The following is a 15,713-nucleotide window of genomic DNA, read 5'->3' on the forward strand; positions in this document are numbered from 1 at the left end:
GTCCGAAGTGGAAAGTCACTATTTTGCTCCAGCTAATTATTGTTATGTGGAAATTCAGGCCCAGGCCTATCCAACTTCTGGTTTGTTTTTAATTTAAAAAAAAAAATTATTTATTTTTGAGAGAGAGACAGAACATGAGTGAAGGAGGGGCAGAGAGAGGGAGACCCAGAATCCAAAGCAGGCTCCAGGCTCTGAGCCGTCAGCACAGGACCCAAAGTGGGGCTTGAACCATGAACAGTGAGATCATGCCCTGAGCTGAAGTCAGATGCTTAACTGACTGAGCCACCCAGGTACCCCAAAGTTCATGTCATTTTTAAAAATATCTTCTCCTGGGGCACCCGGGTAGCTCAGTCGTTTAAGTGTCTGGCTTGATTTTGGCTCAGGCCATGATCTCATGGTTCATGGATTCGAGCCCCACGTCCAGCTCTATGCTGACAGTGTGGGGCCCACTAGGGATTCTCTCTCTCTCTCTCTCTCTCTCTCTCTCTCTCTCTCTCACCCTCTCTCTCTCCCTCTCTCTCTCTCTCTCTCTCTCTCTCACCCTCTCTCTCTCCCTCTCTCTCTCTCTCTCTCTCTCTGTGTGTTTCCCTATCTCTGTGCTCCTACCCTGCTCACTCTCTGTCTCTCTCTCTCTCAAAATAAATAAACAAAAATTAGAAAAGAATAAAAATAACTTCTCCTTATCCACGGAATATATTGCGGCAATTTCCTACCTTTCTACAAAGTTAAATCGAACCTTTACTAAAGGCTGGGCGCTGGAAGTTTCCTACATAAACTGCTAACCTTGCTTATTCTATATCGCCCAACTAAAGCATGCCAGCTCTTAGAGGGCACCATGTACTTGACTGCAGTGGGAGAAATCTCATAAACTTGTAACATAAAATCATTTAATGATGATCACACACCTGTGTTTTGGAGAATAGCTTTGTTTAGGTTGGGAAATTATCCCAACATTTCTAAGAAAAAAAAAAAGTACTGTGTTCTTGTTGTGAACCAGGTACAAGGCCAAGTGCAAAGACATGCAACTGGGTCAAACACCCTTGTGCTCATAGAAAGCTCCTTCTAGTGGGAGGACAGCTATATTAAGAAACAGGTTCAGGAGTGTGATCAAGTGCTATACCTGCATTGTCCCTAATGAAGTTTTTTTTTTTTTTTTTTTTTTTTTTTTTTTTTTTTTTTTAGAGAACTTTGTCTTTGTTTATTTGCTCAATTGAAAAACTTCACGTAAATAAGTAATGAGGGTGCTGATATTTTTTGAAACATGGGACCTCCTGGATCTGTGTAGGGCACAGAAAAGTATGGGCTATTCAGAGAGAATAAGCAGAATCACAACGTATTGGATCTTATCCACAGGTAAGTCACACTCAACTACCAATCCAGTAATAAAGACTGACATCTATCCAGTTCTTGCTCAATGTCAGCCTTTGCAAAGCCTTGACCTGTTTTAACTCCCTTGAATCTCACAAGGGTAGGCAGTATTAATTCTTCCTCATTCTACAGGTGAGAAACTGGAGCACAGAGAGGGTAGGTACTTAGTCTAAGGACACACAGAAAGCAGGCATAGAACCAGCACCTGGGTACTGTGAGCTTGGCTGCAATCGCCCTGAACTCTCATGCTACCTACCTCCCTTCCTGAGATCTTCAGTGGTTGGAGGTCTTCTAACTCCTCTTAAGAATGATTTCTGGCTTTCTTTTCAAAACTAATCCATTAACCTTTCAGAAATAATTTTGGATTTCTTCACACATAACCTCTTGAGGTGATGAGAATAATATTGAGTGTCTAACCTGGGACACTTTTGAGAATAAAAGGGCAACACTATTAATAATTAAGCCAGGACAACAGGTGAGACCAAGATTGTTTCAAACAAGCCAAGATGAGGAGTTACCTCAACATAAACATTTGCCCCCAGAGAGAAACAGCAGAATTCGTGCCATGCCACATTAATAGTGTGAAATCCTGAAAACATGTCAGACTATTACAGAGCTAGTAGAAGAAATCAAGGAATCCATTCCATAGAATGGAATCCTTCAAAGTCTTTCCATTTCTTTAAAGATATTTGAAACTTCTTAGTATGTCACAAAAGGTCCCTCATTATCTGCCTCCTTTCCCACCCCATCTCCAAATTCTTTCTTCCTCCTCGATCCCTTATTCCAGTTATGTTGTATTATGTTTAAATGTTCCATTCTTTCTACTTCTATGTCTTGTACATGCCATTGCCTTTTCTTAGAATGCCATTTACCTTGCTGTCCAAGTGGCAAACTCTTACACACCTTTGAGAAACCAACTCAGAGCTGACCTATTTTCTTTTCTTTCACTAGATAGAATCTTGCATAAAAGCCTGGATCCAAGTTATACAAATAATATGCAGTAGAGTCAAGAGGTTTACTTGGATTTAACTGGCTTCAAAGTCAGGTGACCTGGCTCTCAAAGGATTAGGAAGAAGGAAGTTTTTCAGGCAGGAAAGTTGGGGAAGGAAGGAACAAAATCCAGGCCAAGGGAACAGGATATAAAAAGGTAGGGAATTCAGGGGTGTCTGGGTGGCTCAGTTGGTTGGGCATCCAACTTCAGCTCAGGTCATGATCTCGCAGTTTGTGGGTTCGAGCCCCGCATTGGACTCTATGCTGACAGCTCAGAGCCTGGAGCCCGTGTTAGATTCTGTGTCTCCTCTCTCTCTGCCTCTCCCCTGCTCATGCTCTGTCTTTCTCTCTTTCTCAAAAATAAATAAACATTAAATCAAAAAAAAAAAAAGAGGTAGGAAATTCAGGAACACTGTGATAGAAAAAGGACAGGAAACCCAGAGAAGCAGAAGATGGGGCTGGCAAGGAGGAGGGGGCCAGGTTATGTAGGGCCTTGCAAGCTGTGCTAACCCACCTCACCAGAGTAGTAGACTGACCCACACACTCTGCCAAAGGCGATCCTACACTAGACTGTTACAAAGATGTTGTTTCTCAACTGAATTCCTAAGAATATCAGGTCACTCCAGAGATGGAACTATCCATCTCTCTTGTACACCATAAAAAGGAAAATAGTCTCTCCATCTCCATTATTGCTTTGATTAGAAAAATGTTATTAACCTTTCAAAAACTTACCATTTTGTTTTCTTGGAGTTTGGTTAAGGTCCTGCACTTATCTTGAAAATGCTAGTTTCTGCACTTTTTTTAATTGAAGGGCTTTAGGGCAAATTCAATTAAGTTGTGGTATATGAACTGAAACTTGCAATATATTAAAAATATTCCACTGCACAGTTCACCAATTACCCAATTTCTAATTTGAGTCCCATCATCATTCCAAATTTGCGCTAAAACTCAGAAGTTATACTCAGAAGCAATGACTGAGGGCTTCAGCAATTACAAATATATCCCAAATGCACTTGGGCTTACTTAAAGACAATCTGTCTAAAATAATTCCAATCCCCACTTTAACTTAGAGAATCACAAGGCTCCGAGGGGCCTCAGATGTTCTTTCAAACTCTTCCTCTTATAGATGAGGAAACTGAGGCTTAAAAAGGATGAATCACTCAACAAAGATAACAGAGCTAAGGATGGAAATGGATCCTGAGCATTTAACTCACTCTCTAGGTTTGGTTGGCTTTCTACATCTGTTCCGGGGTGACATTCACTTTCTAGAGAACCTATAATAAGGGTCCTAGTGTTTTAGGGTGGTGGCGCAGTGAAGGAGAGACAATCAGGGAGCGAGTTGTCACAGCCCTAATCTGAGCGTGGTTCTCTATCCCCAGCTCCTTACAAACTACACTATCTCTGTCATAGGGTTCATATCTTATTATTGCCAGCCAGAGCAGGATCCAGGCCCCTCCCATGCAACATGCTCCCAGATTGCCTCTGGAACTATCTCCCCACAATGGCCAGCCCAGGTGGATGGAATCTGAAGAGAGGAAGGGGGTGAAGCAGGTATGAGCTCTAGATCTGTATTTAAGTCACCATGTACTGGCAACACCAAAATGCAATTCAAGGCTAAATTGGAATTATCTATTAGCAATTGTTTTTCATTAACCACTGTTGTCTGCCTCTTGTTAGCAGAGCCAAAGCTGAGCTGGTGAACAGCTGCTCCATATCTCCACACAATTGTTAGGGCAAATGTCCATAAATTATTATGCAAATTTGCTGACTGTGACTATGTTGATATAATGGTTCTCAATTGAATGTATTAAATGCCATGTGTCAGGAAATTTTAGGCAGGTGTATCCATACCTCATCCAGAAGAATGTCTTGCAGGAATTACTAGGAAGAACTCATAATATGGAGGGCAGTAGTAAATTTTCCTCTGTTTAATAAATATTATTGCAATTACATATTTTTAATTTAGATAAAATGTTGAGAAAGAGAATACAACACTGGTAATCCCATCATTTGACACAACTATTCCATTTCTGTCATCTGCTTTCCAGGCTTGAATATTATGCTTGAAAAATTAAAAACCATCATGAATTTGCTCTTCAAGTTTCTTTTGTAAAACTTAATACATAAAGAGCATTTGTGCTAATTTCTAGATTTTACTTATTAGTTTTAAATAACTCTAATATTCTATCGATATAATGTACTATAATTTAATGTAATAATTTTTCTCTTTTAACTTTGTCACTATTATAAATTGCTGCCATAAGCATATATATGAATTTTCTTGTTTGTGTACAATTGTTTCCTTAGGAAACATTTTCATGTTTGGACTAGAGATATGAACATGTTTTTAGCACTTGCTGTACATTATCATATTGATTTCCAAAAGGGATATACTATTTTGCAAGACCACCCACACTCTCTGTGTTTACCAGTTTTTCAAGAACCTCACCGTCTTGTCTGTTATTTATTTACTTAAAAAATGTTGCTAATTTGCCAAACCCTAAAATGCACTTAGGATGCTATATGGCATTTATTTCATCAACTGATTGATTGATTGAGCTAGTCAGATAAGAGTAATTTATCAAATGACTGGCTTGCTAGAAGCTGGAGAAAGAAAGACAGGTGAAGTCCTGTGCCCTAAAGAGACCTCAGCATGTAAGTTAGTGGCACAGCACAGCATTTATAACAGCGTTTTAAGAATAATGGTACAGGTACACACAGGACACTGTGAGAACGTGGGGAGAGACATAACTTGAGTCAGAGGTATAAAAAAGGATTTCAGAATTGAAGAGATGAATAGGGGACATGGAATTCAGGAAAAGAACCCCAGAGAATCATGGGCAAAGTCCTGGATGGGGGCTTGAGAGGGAACATCAGCTTGGAAGAGCTATGGATCCAGCTGGAGAGATCTACAGAACCATGGCATCATATGCCCACAGCATGGGCTGCTTGGAATTAAGTGGTGAGAGAAACAACAGGCATATTAGTTAGCGCTATTTTGGTTTCAACTGCCATGTCAGGTAGAAATAACTTAAGCAAGAAGGAGGAGGTGGAGAAGAAGGAAGAGAATTATTTGTCATAAAGAACTGTGGTATCTCAGCAAGCCTAAGGACAGCAATATATCCAGTCTTAGAAACAACTATTATCAGAAAATTTAGACCCTGAAAAAGATTTCTCCCCTCTCTCCTCTCTGTTTCTCTCTGGACCTCTCTCTCTCCCATTCTCTCTCTCTCTCTCTCTCTCTCTCTCTCTCTCTCTCTCTCTCTCTCTCTCATCTCTCTCCTTACCAACATTCTTGCTTTTTCAGTTCATATGGCAGGAAATTCAACCTCCAGCAGTTTTACAGCATACAGTTTAGACATTTAAACAGAGACTGACATCCTCTCTTGATTCTAGTTTGAAAGTTCACAGGGAAGTCCTCTGACTGCTCTGCTTGAATCAGAGACCATGTCTGAAACAGTTTACTGAGGCTATGAATGCAGGGCATCAGGGTTCTATATGAACATGAAGGGGTAAGTGAGTAGTGAGATGCTAGGAAAAAAAAAACAAAAAAACAAAGAGTTGTCCATCATTACTAAAGAGAAAGTCTAAGGTACCATCATTAATAACATTGAATGATATGCCAAGGACTTTCAATTTTCTATAGGCAATACAACCTTATTAATTGGTCAAAGTTTTTATCTCCTACTCATATATTTCTCTACTCTTTTGTTTGTTCTGGAGGATTTGATTTGCATGGTCCACTCTTGGGGAGCTGGTGGAGAAGAATGAGGGAGTGGAGTATTCCTAAGTCTTCAGTGTTGGCACAGCAAGATGTAGATAAACTATTGCATTGTAATTGGACCATGCCTTGACCTTGATGTTGAAAAAGACACTGTGGGGTCCACATGCCTTAGCCTCTGACCACACAGTCTGATTGAAAGACCTACTCAAGTTGGACCAGAGTCATTCCAAGGGGGTTGTTATAACTTCTGTTCTTTTGGGCTTGTCTCAGCCTCTCTCTTGATCTGGAACAAAGTTGACCCCTTCCTCTTTCTCTAATCCCAGCCTTTTTTAGTGCTTTCCAAATAAGTGTAAACCATAAAGCCAATTTGCATTAATTGGTGGTTAAAAAATGAGAAAAGAAAAAAATCTAAGGAAATTTTGGGCTGGAGTTTGAAATAAATATTTCTTCTCCTTCCTATTTCTTCTCCTACCTTTTCTCCGCCTCCTCCTCCCCCTCTACCTTCTTCTTCTTCTTCTTCTCCTTCTCCTCCTCCTCCTGCCCCTCCACCTTCTTCTTCTCCTTCTTCTCCTTCTCCTCCTCCTCCTCCTCCTCCTCCTCCTCCTCCTTCTTCTTCTTCCTCTCCTTCTTCTTCTCCTTCTCCTTCTTCTTCTCCTTCCTTCCTTCCTTCCTTCCTTCCTTCCTTCCTTCCTTCTTTCCTTCCTCTTCTTGTTCTTCTATGTTAGGATGATCACTCTGGCAGCTGCAGAGAATGGATTACTGCAGATTGAGGTTACAGGCAGCAATACCAGTTAGGAAGATTGTTCTATTAATCCAAGTGAGAAATGATGAAAGTCTGAACTAAGACAGTAATCTTGAAGATGGTGATGAGGAGATAGACATTAGATATTAATAAGATTTGATAAATCATTTAGGAAGCTTTTTGCAGCAAATGATAGGAAAATAAACAGTACAAACTAGCCTCAACTATAAATAAATTCCCTTGCTGATAACATATTAAGTTCAGAAAGAGTTTAGACTTCAGAGATGCTTATCATCATTCTTACTCTGTATGTCTACTTGATTTTCTGTGCCCACTTGATTTTCTGTTGATTTTATTCTCAAGATAGTAGCAAGATGGTTATAACAATTGTAGGTTATCCTTGTATGAAATCATTCATATAGAGACTTATTTCCAGAAACTTGCTCAGCAAATAAGGACAAACTTTCCTAGAAGCTCCTAATAAACTTTTCCTTCATTCTCATTATCCTGGATTGGGTCATGTGCCCATCCCTGAATCAATCAGTGGCAAGGAAAATAGGATTACTGTTAGGCCAATCAGGAACATTCCTGAAGTTGATGGGATTCATTTCCCCAAAAACACGTGGGCTGAATGTGTGTTTGTAGGGGGAAGGGGGCTGGGGTGAGAAGCTAGTAGTTAGAAATCTGAAAACAATCAGAGTTTTCTAGAAAAAAGGAGGGAAATATATATGTGTAGTAAACAACAAACATTTTTCAATGCAACTGGGTCATTGTTTTGATGTCGGGAAGTGGAGGGATCTGCCACCATGATTTGCAGATTTACTAAACTGATTAGGTAGATTTACCAGGAAAAGAAATGAAATAGGATAAACAGGTTTTGGCAGAAGATCAGTTTTGAAGGGTATGAGACACATCCATGTAAAAATACGAAGTAGGCAGCTGAACATATGAGTTTGAAGCTAAGGAGAGAGTTTGGGTGACAGATATATATTTGGAAGTTATTGGCACATGAAAGTTATACAGCACACAGGTGCATTGTGAGGTCATTGTTGGACAAGATTACCCAAGGAAGGATGCAGAGAGAGGACAAAGATAAGAATTCATCCCTGGAAAAGGCCAAAGTATAAGGCTGGAATTAACTAAATTCATTTGCATATCAAAGAGGTGTTTCTTGAATTTGGATAGCTGGTGCAGTGAACAGTTCTACAAAACTAAATGATTTCTAAGCTCCATTTGACAGCTCATTATTTTTAAGGCAACATTCTCCCTCGCAACAAAATTCACTTACACTAAAGAGTATGGAAAGGATTTTGGAGTTAGCAGCAATGAGATTTGACCTAAAGTAATAAATACTTCATAGATTGTAAAAGTGTTTAGAATCCTTTTATGACACAAATAGTCAACTATGGTTAATAGGCCAGTGGCTTCTCTTGGGATGAAGAAATCTTTGGTGAACTCGTACTTGGTGTCTTTGCTTTTAGCTGTAACAAATTAAGTTTGCCAATCTTATAAGAGGGGCTTAGCAAAAGCTCAAAGAATATTAAGGTCAAATCCAACTGAAAGTATGGGGATCTCATTCTACCAAACCCAAAATTAAAGAATAAACATGTGTATAGAGAAAAATCATCTGAGTTTGCTAGATTTCCAGGGGTATGAGGACTCTAACCCTACCTTCACCCCCTGCCCCCTCCAATAGTGTTGGGGTGAAGAAAACCTCTCTCCTCAGTGTGCATGCCCAGATGCAGGAAACAAAGCCCTGCCTACTAGCTAACCAGCCTGTGAAGAGGGCAGGAACAGCAAAACCCTTACTGAGAGAAAGTTAAGTAGTTGTCCCAACTTTAGACCTTTCTAGCTCCTTATTTAGAGGACATTTCCCAACCAGAAAAGGATCTCGTGAGCAGTGCTACTAAGCTAAAAGGAAAACATTGTTTCAATGCTAGATAGAAGCAACCAAAAGGTCAGTTCTGACAAATGCCTTAAGAAATTTAGAAAAAGTTTAAAGATGAGGACTTTCTACCTCCTTGGGTTGGAGGTAGAGGCAAGATTCAAGGAGCTCCAGGCTTTTCTTTCCACCCCTGGAGTTCTGTGTTTTGGTTGTTGATAGGCACTGAGCTGGAGGGTAGGAGAAAAGGACTGGGAAGCCCAATGTCACTACAGCTCATCTGCTCTCTGGCCATGTGACCTTGTACACCACATTTCTGTGGGTTGGGTTTCTCCATTTGGAAACTAAGTGGGTGGGATGACTCGCTGAAGGAGAGTTAGTGCAAGGATGGAGCAAATCACCCCTGTCCACAACCTGGCTTAACTGCCTCTATGACCATGAGGGATGTTAGTTAACCTCCTTGTACTTGAAGTTCTATTCCTACCAAAGTATTTAGAGCCTCCATGACCCCAGAATAGTGCCTGGTCCAGAGTGAACATCATGTAATGTTGGCTATTTCTAGTCCAGCTCTAATTTTGTGTAAACCTGTGACTCTAGACCCAGAATTTACCATGGCTCTTTTAGTTCGTGTCAAGATTCCTAGGAATTAAAAATTCTTCTATAGACGTGGACACATCTTGGGAATGTTCCACAACCAGAAGCTCATGTTACTAAGCTCCCTGTTTATTACTCTTAAATATTTCTAAACCCTTTTAGGCAAGATTGTTTTCAAAATAAGGCAAAGAATTTCAATTAGGCTTTGCAATATCTTGTAAAACTGTGCCTGAAGGATTTATCTCCTTTGTATTAAATGTTGCTATATTAGAATTAATTATCAGAAGAGACAGATGAGAGTCCACTAGCTGCTTGATGGGAATTGTCACTGCTCCTAGCTCAGTAACCCCCATATCCCAAAGTGAGGCCTACTCTAATAGCAGGGGGATGTGAGGAAGGTGGTAAGTTACCTCCAAGGGACAGAATGCTTCTTAAACCTTTCCACCAGCAAGAAAAATGGCATATTAGGTGCTATCATTCATTCATTTTCATTCATTCATTCTTCCCCCTCCTTCTTTAATAACCCTTTAATTACTGATATAACAACCCTTGAGATCAGGAGTATGCATGAGAATTACTTGTGGGGGCTTAGTAAAATGTAGATACCCATCTTTTCCTTCTGATTTAATAGAGCTAGATTGGGGTGGCCATCTGCTGTTTAACGAGTACAGCAGAAGAGCCAGGCTTCCACTTGGAAAACACTTCTTAACTGTGAGGCATGGTGAAACCAACACAGGACAGACCATTGGCAACACACACAGAAAAAGTGTTTCATGAGTCTCTAAATCAATTTTCTTTAAACATTTATTCAACATTGAATCTATGGCATTTATTTGGTGATATAATTATTTGGAAGCATGTGCAATTAATATTTTTATTAACACTCAGGGAAGATTTACCTAATAATTCATTTCTACTGTCTAAAGCCAATTTTGTGCTGTGAAGAAAGCTCAGTGGACAGGATTATAACATGCATTATTCTGATTTGGAATTTAGATTTTGAATGCTAATTTCAGAGGACTATCATCTGATTTATCTTAGATTTGCATGTGCAACATGCAAGTATTTAATTTATAATTTTTAATTTACCTTTGAAGGCACTCTGGCATGCAAAACCAATTAACACTTCACTAGTTATCCAATAAGTCCCTGTGGAAACCTGAGTTAATTGGCATCGTAATTCCTATTTATTTCAGTGATATTTTAATATTCTTTTCAGATTTGAATGAGTGGTTGTCCATCTTTTCTTCCCATAATCCAATCAGGTGGGACTACTGGATATGAGTAGGAAAGAGGGTAAAAGAGGAAAGTCTGGGACTCAAACCAGACTGTAAATATTGTCAAAGGTCACAGTCAACGACTCAGAATGGCACGGTTATCCAAGTATATCCAAGGTGTTGGATGTCAAAACATGCCACAAGGCTCTCAGGAAAATATGGTGGCAGTGGGTTCATTATGGGCTCTTCACTTGGGAAAAAAAAATCTAGTCAGCAATTAGTATTCTAAAGAAGCAAGATTTTCAGAAGGGATACTTGCAAGAGTCAGGCAGGTGTCAGGTCTCCCTCCATTACTGGCCTTAGCTCAAGGCAGAGCCCAGTCCTGACATGACCAGTGGGAGCTCACATGTGGATGGTATGTATCAGGGTTATAGAACAGTGGGTATCTAGGAGTTCAGTGTTCAATCTAAGACCACATTTGGGTGTCTGGCCAAAGACCACTCACAATCCCCTTAAAACTCTTCTATCTGGATCAGGATTGCCTCAGGATATAAGAAGAACTGTCTTAGACTTTAAACAACTGCTCCTAATTCCAATGGCTAAGAAAAGAATAAATGGGTAATCCCCAAGAATAAGATTATGTGAAATCGTTAACCTGTTTGGAGGATAAATGCTGATCACAGAAATAACTTCCAAAGCTCAAGTGTTAACGGAGTGGTGTGATCTTCAGGTTTACATACAGTTACATTCTCTTTAGAAACCTGGAAATGTGTATGGAATTGAATTCTGGCTCCCACACTTGCAGTGTGTCTCTGCACTTCAGAGCAATAACTCTTATTGAGGCTCTGTGCTAAGTGTAATGTGTTTGTGCATGCATGCGTATTTCTGACTTACTCCACATGATAACCCTAAGACTTAGCACTGGTACTTCATTATATGGATGAGAAAGATGAGTCTGTCAGAGGTTAAGTAACTTACCAAATCACAAATAAGTGGGGTAGCTGGGATCTGGACTCTCAGTCTGACATAGCTACTGCCACTGGCCACATTGCTCTGCTGTTGAAGGTTACACTATGTATAGAGCATATAGTGAAGGCTCTATCATATATAGAGTATATAGTGAAGGTAATATCTTGTGTAGAATATATACTATAGTTAAAGGAACACAGGAGTGGGAGAAGATAGAATTCTAAGTGGCATATCTGCCTTAGTAAACTTTCTTAATTCACTTATCTTCCATTCACACACACACACAAAAAGTGGCATGCCCTCTTTGCCCCAAGCATTGCTTTTGTGGATGAAACAAGCAAATATTTCTCTCCTCATAATGTTTAAATGACAGCACACTGTACAGACGATAAACAGTGAACCTAATAAATATATTGTGAAATATAATACAAACTATTATTACAAATTACAAATTAAATACAAAAGTAAATTTAATAAAAGCAACATTATATTGTTTGTTAACAAGTGATAAATTCTATGAGAAAAACAAGTGCAATGATAGAGCATCAGGAATATGAGAGTTTTACATGGCAATTTTAAAGACTGTGATTAGGATAGACTCAGATTCATTGAGAGGGTGATAATTGATTTAAAAAAAGAGACAAAGGGGCGCCTGGGTGGCGCAGTCGGTTAAGCGTCCGACTTCAGCCAGGTCACGATCTCGCGGTCCGTGAGTTCGAGCCCCGCATCAGGCTCTGGGCTGACGGCTCGGAGCCTGGAGCCTGTTTCCGATTCTGTGTCTCCCTCTCTCTCTCTGCCCCTCCCCCGTTCATGCTCTGTCTCTCTCTGTCCCAAAAATAAATAAAAAACATTGGAAAAAAAAAAATTTAAAAAAAGAGACAAAACACTTGGAGGAAGTGAAGGAAGTTGTGAAGCAGATATCAGAGAAGAAAATTCCAGGCAGAGGACCTGGACAGTGCCAGAGCCTTGAAACTAGACTCATCTGGGACATCTGAAGAGCAGCATGTGGCCAGTGGCCAGAGTAGCTGGAGAAGAGTGAACTCAGAGATGGTGGGCATGGAAGTCCCGAAGAGCCTCTCTTAGACTGTTGTAAGGGATTTGGCTCTCACTTGGTAGGAAATGGGTAGCCATGGCAGAGTCTCAAGAAGAAGAGTGACATGATCTGATCTCACTTTTTATTTATTTATTTATTTTTTTTATTTTTTTTATTTATTTATTTTTTTCTGATCTCACTTTTTAAAAGGATTGTTCTGGCTGCCATATTGAGAATAGACAATAGAGAGGAAGGAGCAGAAGCAAGCAGATCCATTCTGATGAGGCTTTCATCATATCCAGGTCAAAGTGCACAGTGGCTTGACCTGAGATAAGATAATGGTGGGGTGGGATCGGGGTGGGGGGGGGTTGCAGAAAATTGGTCAGATTCTGGATTATTTGAAGGGTTGAACCAGCAAGTTTTCTTGATGGAGTCAATGTGGGATGTGAGAGGAGAGGAGCCAAAGATAACTCCCAGGATGTGGGGATGAGACTCTGGAAGAATGCTGTTAGTCATCTGTAATAGGAAAGACAATGACCTTAGCAGATTTGGGGTCAATATTACATACTCACATTGGGTCACATTAAGTTTGAAACAAACAAAATGTTTTTTTTCAGTTAAATGTTTTTATTTATTTATTTTGAGAGGGGTGGGGGAAAGAGAGAGAGAATCCCAAGCAACCTCCACACGTCAGTGCAGAGCCCAATGCAGGGCTTGATCTCACGAACCACAAGATCATAACCTGAGCCGAAATCAAGAGCTGGATGCTTAAGTGACTGAGCCACCCAGGCTGTCTGAGACATTCAAACAAAGTTTTGAACTATCCCATTTGATATATGGGCCTGGAGTTCAGGAGACACCTGAGATGAACATATGAAGTCCAGGACTCATCAGCTTATGGATGATGTTATCAGGAAAGCACCCGCAGGAAAGAGTGAAACATCCAAAGGCTTTAAAAGAAAATAATTTAACAATAAGCTATTTACAGAGATGTTGGAAGGATTAAAGGGATTTACAAGGTATGGTGTGCATCAAGGGAGCAGCAAAGATGGAAAGCCACTACCACTTTTAGGTCTGAGGGAGAAACCAAGAGGGCACAGTGTGCCTAACCCAGAGAGAGGGAGACCCATGAAAAACTCCATCTCCTACAGTTATCTTATACCAGCCAGAGTCAGAAAGCCAGTCTGCAAGGGGGAAATGTCTACCATGGCCTGCCTCTTTGGGCAAAGGAGGGTGGAGAAAGGAGGTGGGATTGAGACAAAGTAAAGAACCAAAAGCACAGATTATGTATACAGCCTTAGGCTAAATGAAATCTTTAAGGGAGTAAGGGAAAATAGAAGACGAAAAAGGACAGAGCCTCAGGCTCTCCATCATTAACTGGTTTGGAAGAAGAGGAAGAACTAGCAAAGGACGTTACACAGAAATAGCCTTGGGATGGGATGAACAGCAGACAGTATGCAATCCTGGAAGCCACACAGTGTACGATCAGCTGGGCCAAATGCAGTTGATGTGTCACCTGAGATGCAGGCTGATAATGGACCATTGGATTTAGCAAATGGAAGTTATTGGTGTCCTTGACAAGAGCCACTTCAATGAAGTGGCAGAGGTGAACACTTAATGGCATGGCTTTCAGGGAGAACAGGATGAGAGGAATTTCGGACAGGAAGGCAAACTTTTTTTTTTTTTTTTAATCTAGGATTTTTGATGCAAAGAGGAGCAAATCCATGGGACAAAAGATAGGGGGAATATTTCAAGAGAAATATTTTGGAGATGCATAAGTAACATCATACTTCCATGATAATGGGAAATATCCAGTGGAGAGGAAGAAATAGATGATTGGGAAAAAGAGTCGGGTTGATACCTAGAGTGATATCTTATCTTTGCTCATGTTCCTTCTGTGGAAATGGGGCCAGAATATTCCTGAAAAATCTTCCAGATTCAACCTTGAGGGGTTGTTTGGAGAGTGAGTGAGAAAAGGGACTATGAGGCAGCCTCCACCAGTGCTGGGGACTGTCACTGTTAGCATTTCCAATCTCCCCCCCCTGGATCTCAGAGGACCTTTCCTCTCCCCTCCAGGGCAGCAACAGCCAGTTGCTAGGCACCAGGCACTGAACTTCAGAAACATTAACTTAAATCTTCACAACAACCAAGAGATCTATCTTTAATTTCTGGGTTGGAAAAGCTGTGTGGCAGCATCTCACAGAGATTAAGAAATTTACCAGCCATAGCTCACTGGAGACAGAACAAAATTGAGAATCCTAGTCTTTATTACAAAGCCCTTATTCTATTCTGTCTCCTTGGCCAGACTTATATTCTATTTTTCTTTCCTTGTATCACTTTTTCTCTTTCTTCCATCTCTCTGGGCTCCTCACTATCTATTCCTTCTTCAAAATTTCAACCTCCTCACTCCCAGTTGCTTTCTCCTCGATTGAAAATCAGTTCTGGTAACATTAATACTTCAGAGCAAGTAAGCTCCCCATCCAAGAAGTACTGTTTTTCTTCTAAAATGAAACAGTCTTGCAAAGACAGAGCTCCCTCCCCTTCTCAAGATGAATTTCTAATGGTGGACTTTCATGTATGGCAACCATTGGAGAAAGAACAGAGGCTTCCAAAAGCTTCTGAAATCTAGCTGCATCTGCCAGTATCTGTACCTCTGAGAGATTGCCTTGTTTCTTCATGCTGTTCGTTTAGACTACTACTTAGTCTTCAAGTTCTCAAAATTTTGGCAGGTCCACACTGAACTGCTTGTTTCCCTGGTGAAAAATTGATCAGTTCCAAATACTTCCACTCCATTCCAAATATCCTCCCTCTCTAGCTCTTCTCTACTGTTCTGTCTCTTAGAGGGAGACCTCTCCCTGTCTCTGTTACCTGTCCACACACACACAGCGCTCTTGCTTGGAGCTTGGGGAGGATTTGGGGAGAATGGAGTAACCTGTCACTGTTGCTAATAGGTCAGATCAATATCACGAAATGTGCCACATCCTTCTTCATTTTCTCATCATGTAGCAATCGATAGCCTTGCTTTCCCTGTAAACCTTCCTCAAAGGTCCCACACTTTTCATTTCCCCTTCTTGTTTCCTGGACTGGGTCTGCTCTCTCTGAGATACTCAGGACAGAGAAGGAAGAGCTGGTCCTAAATGTGCCTAGTTCACGTGGCTTGTATTTGCTGCTGTGCTGCCCATGGTATGCGCACG

The 15,713-nt window shown here is 40.6% G+C and overlaps 1 long non-coding RNA gene across 1 annotated transcript in view; it reads left to right on the forward strand.

The window, feature by feature from the left end:
- LOC131506702 (uncharacterized) overlaps positions 1 to 15,713 on the forward strand; it is a 46,605-nt gene that overhangs the window by 8,442 nt on the left and 22,450 nt on the right. Inside the window, exon 2 of the long non-coding RNA XR_009259100.1 lies at positions 3,769 to 3,909. This is a non-coding gene — a long non-coding RNA (uncharacterized LOC131506702). The remainder of the gene's footprint in view (positions 1 to 3,768; positions 3,910 to 15,713) is intronic.

This window comes from Neofelis nebulosa, chromosome 3 (genome assembly GCF_028018385.1).
Source record: "Neofelis nebulosa isolate mNeoNeb1 chromosome 3, mNeoNeb1.pri, whole genome shotgun sequence".
NCBI classification, from domain to species: domain Eukaryota; kingdom Metazoa; phylum Chordata; class Mammalia; order Carnivora; family Felidae; genus Neofelis; species Neofelis nebulosa.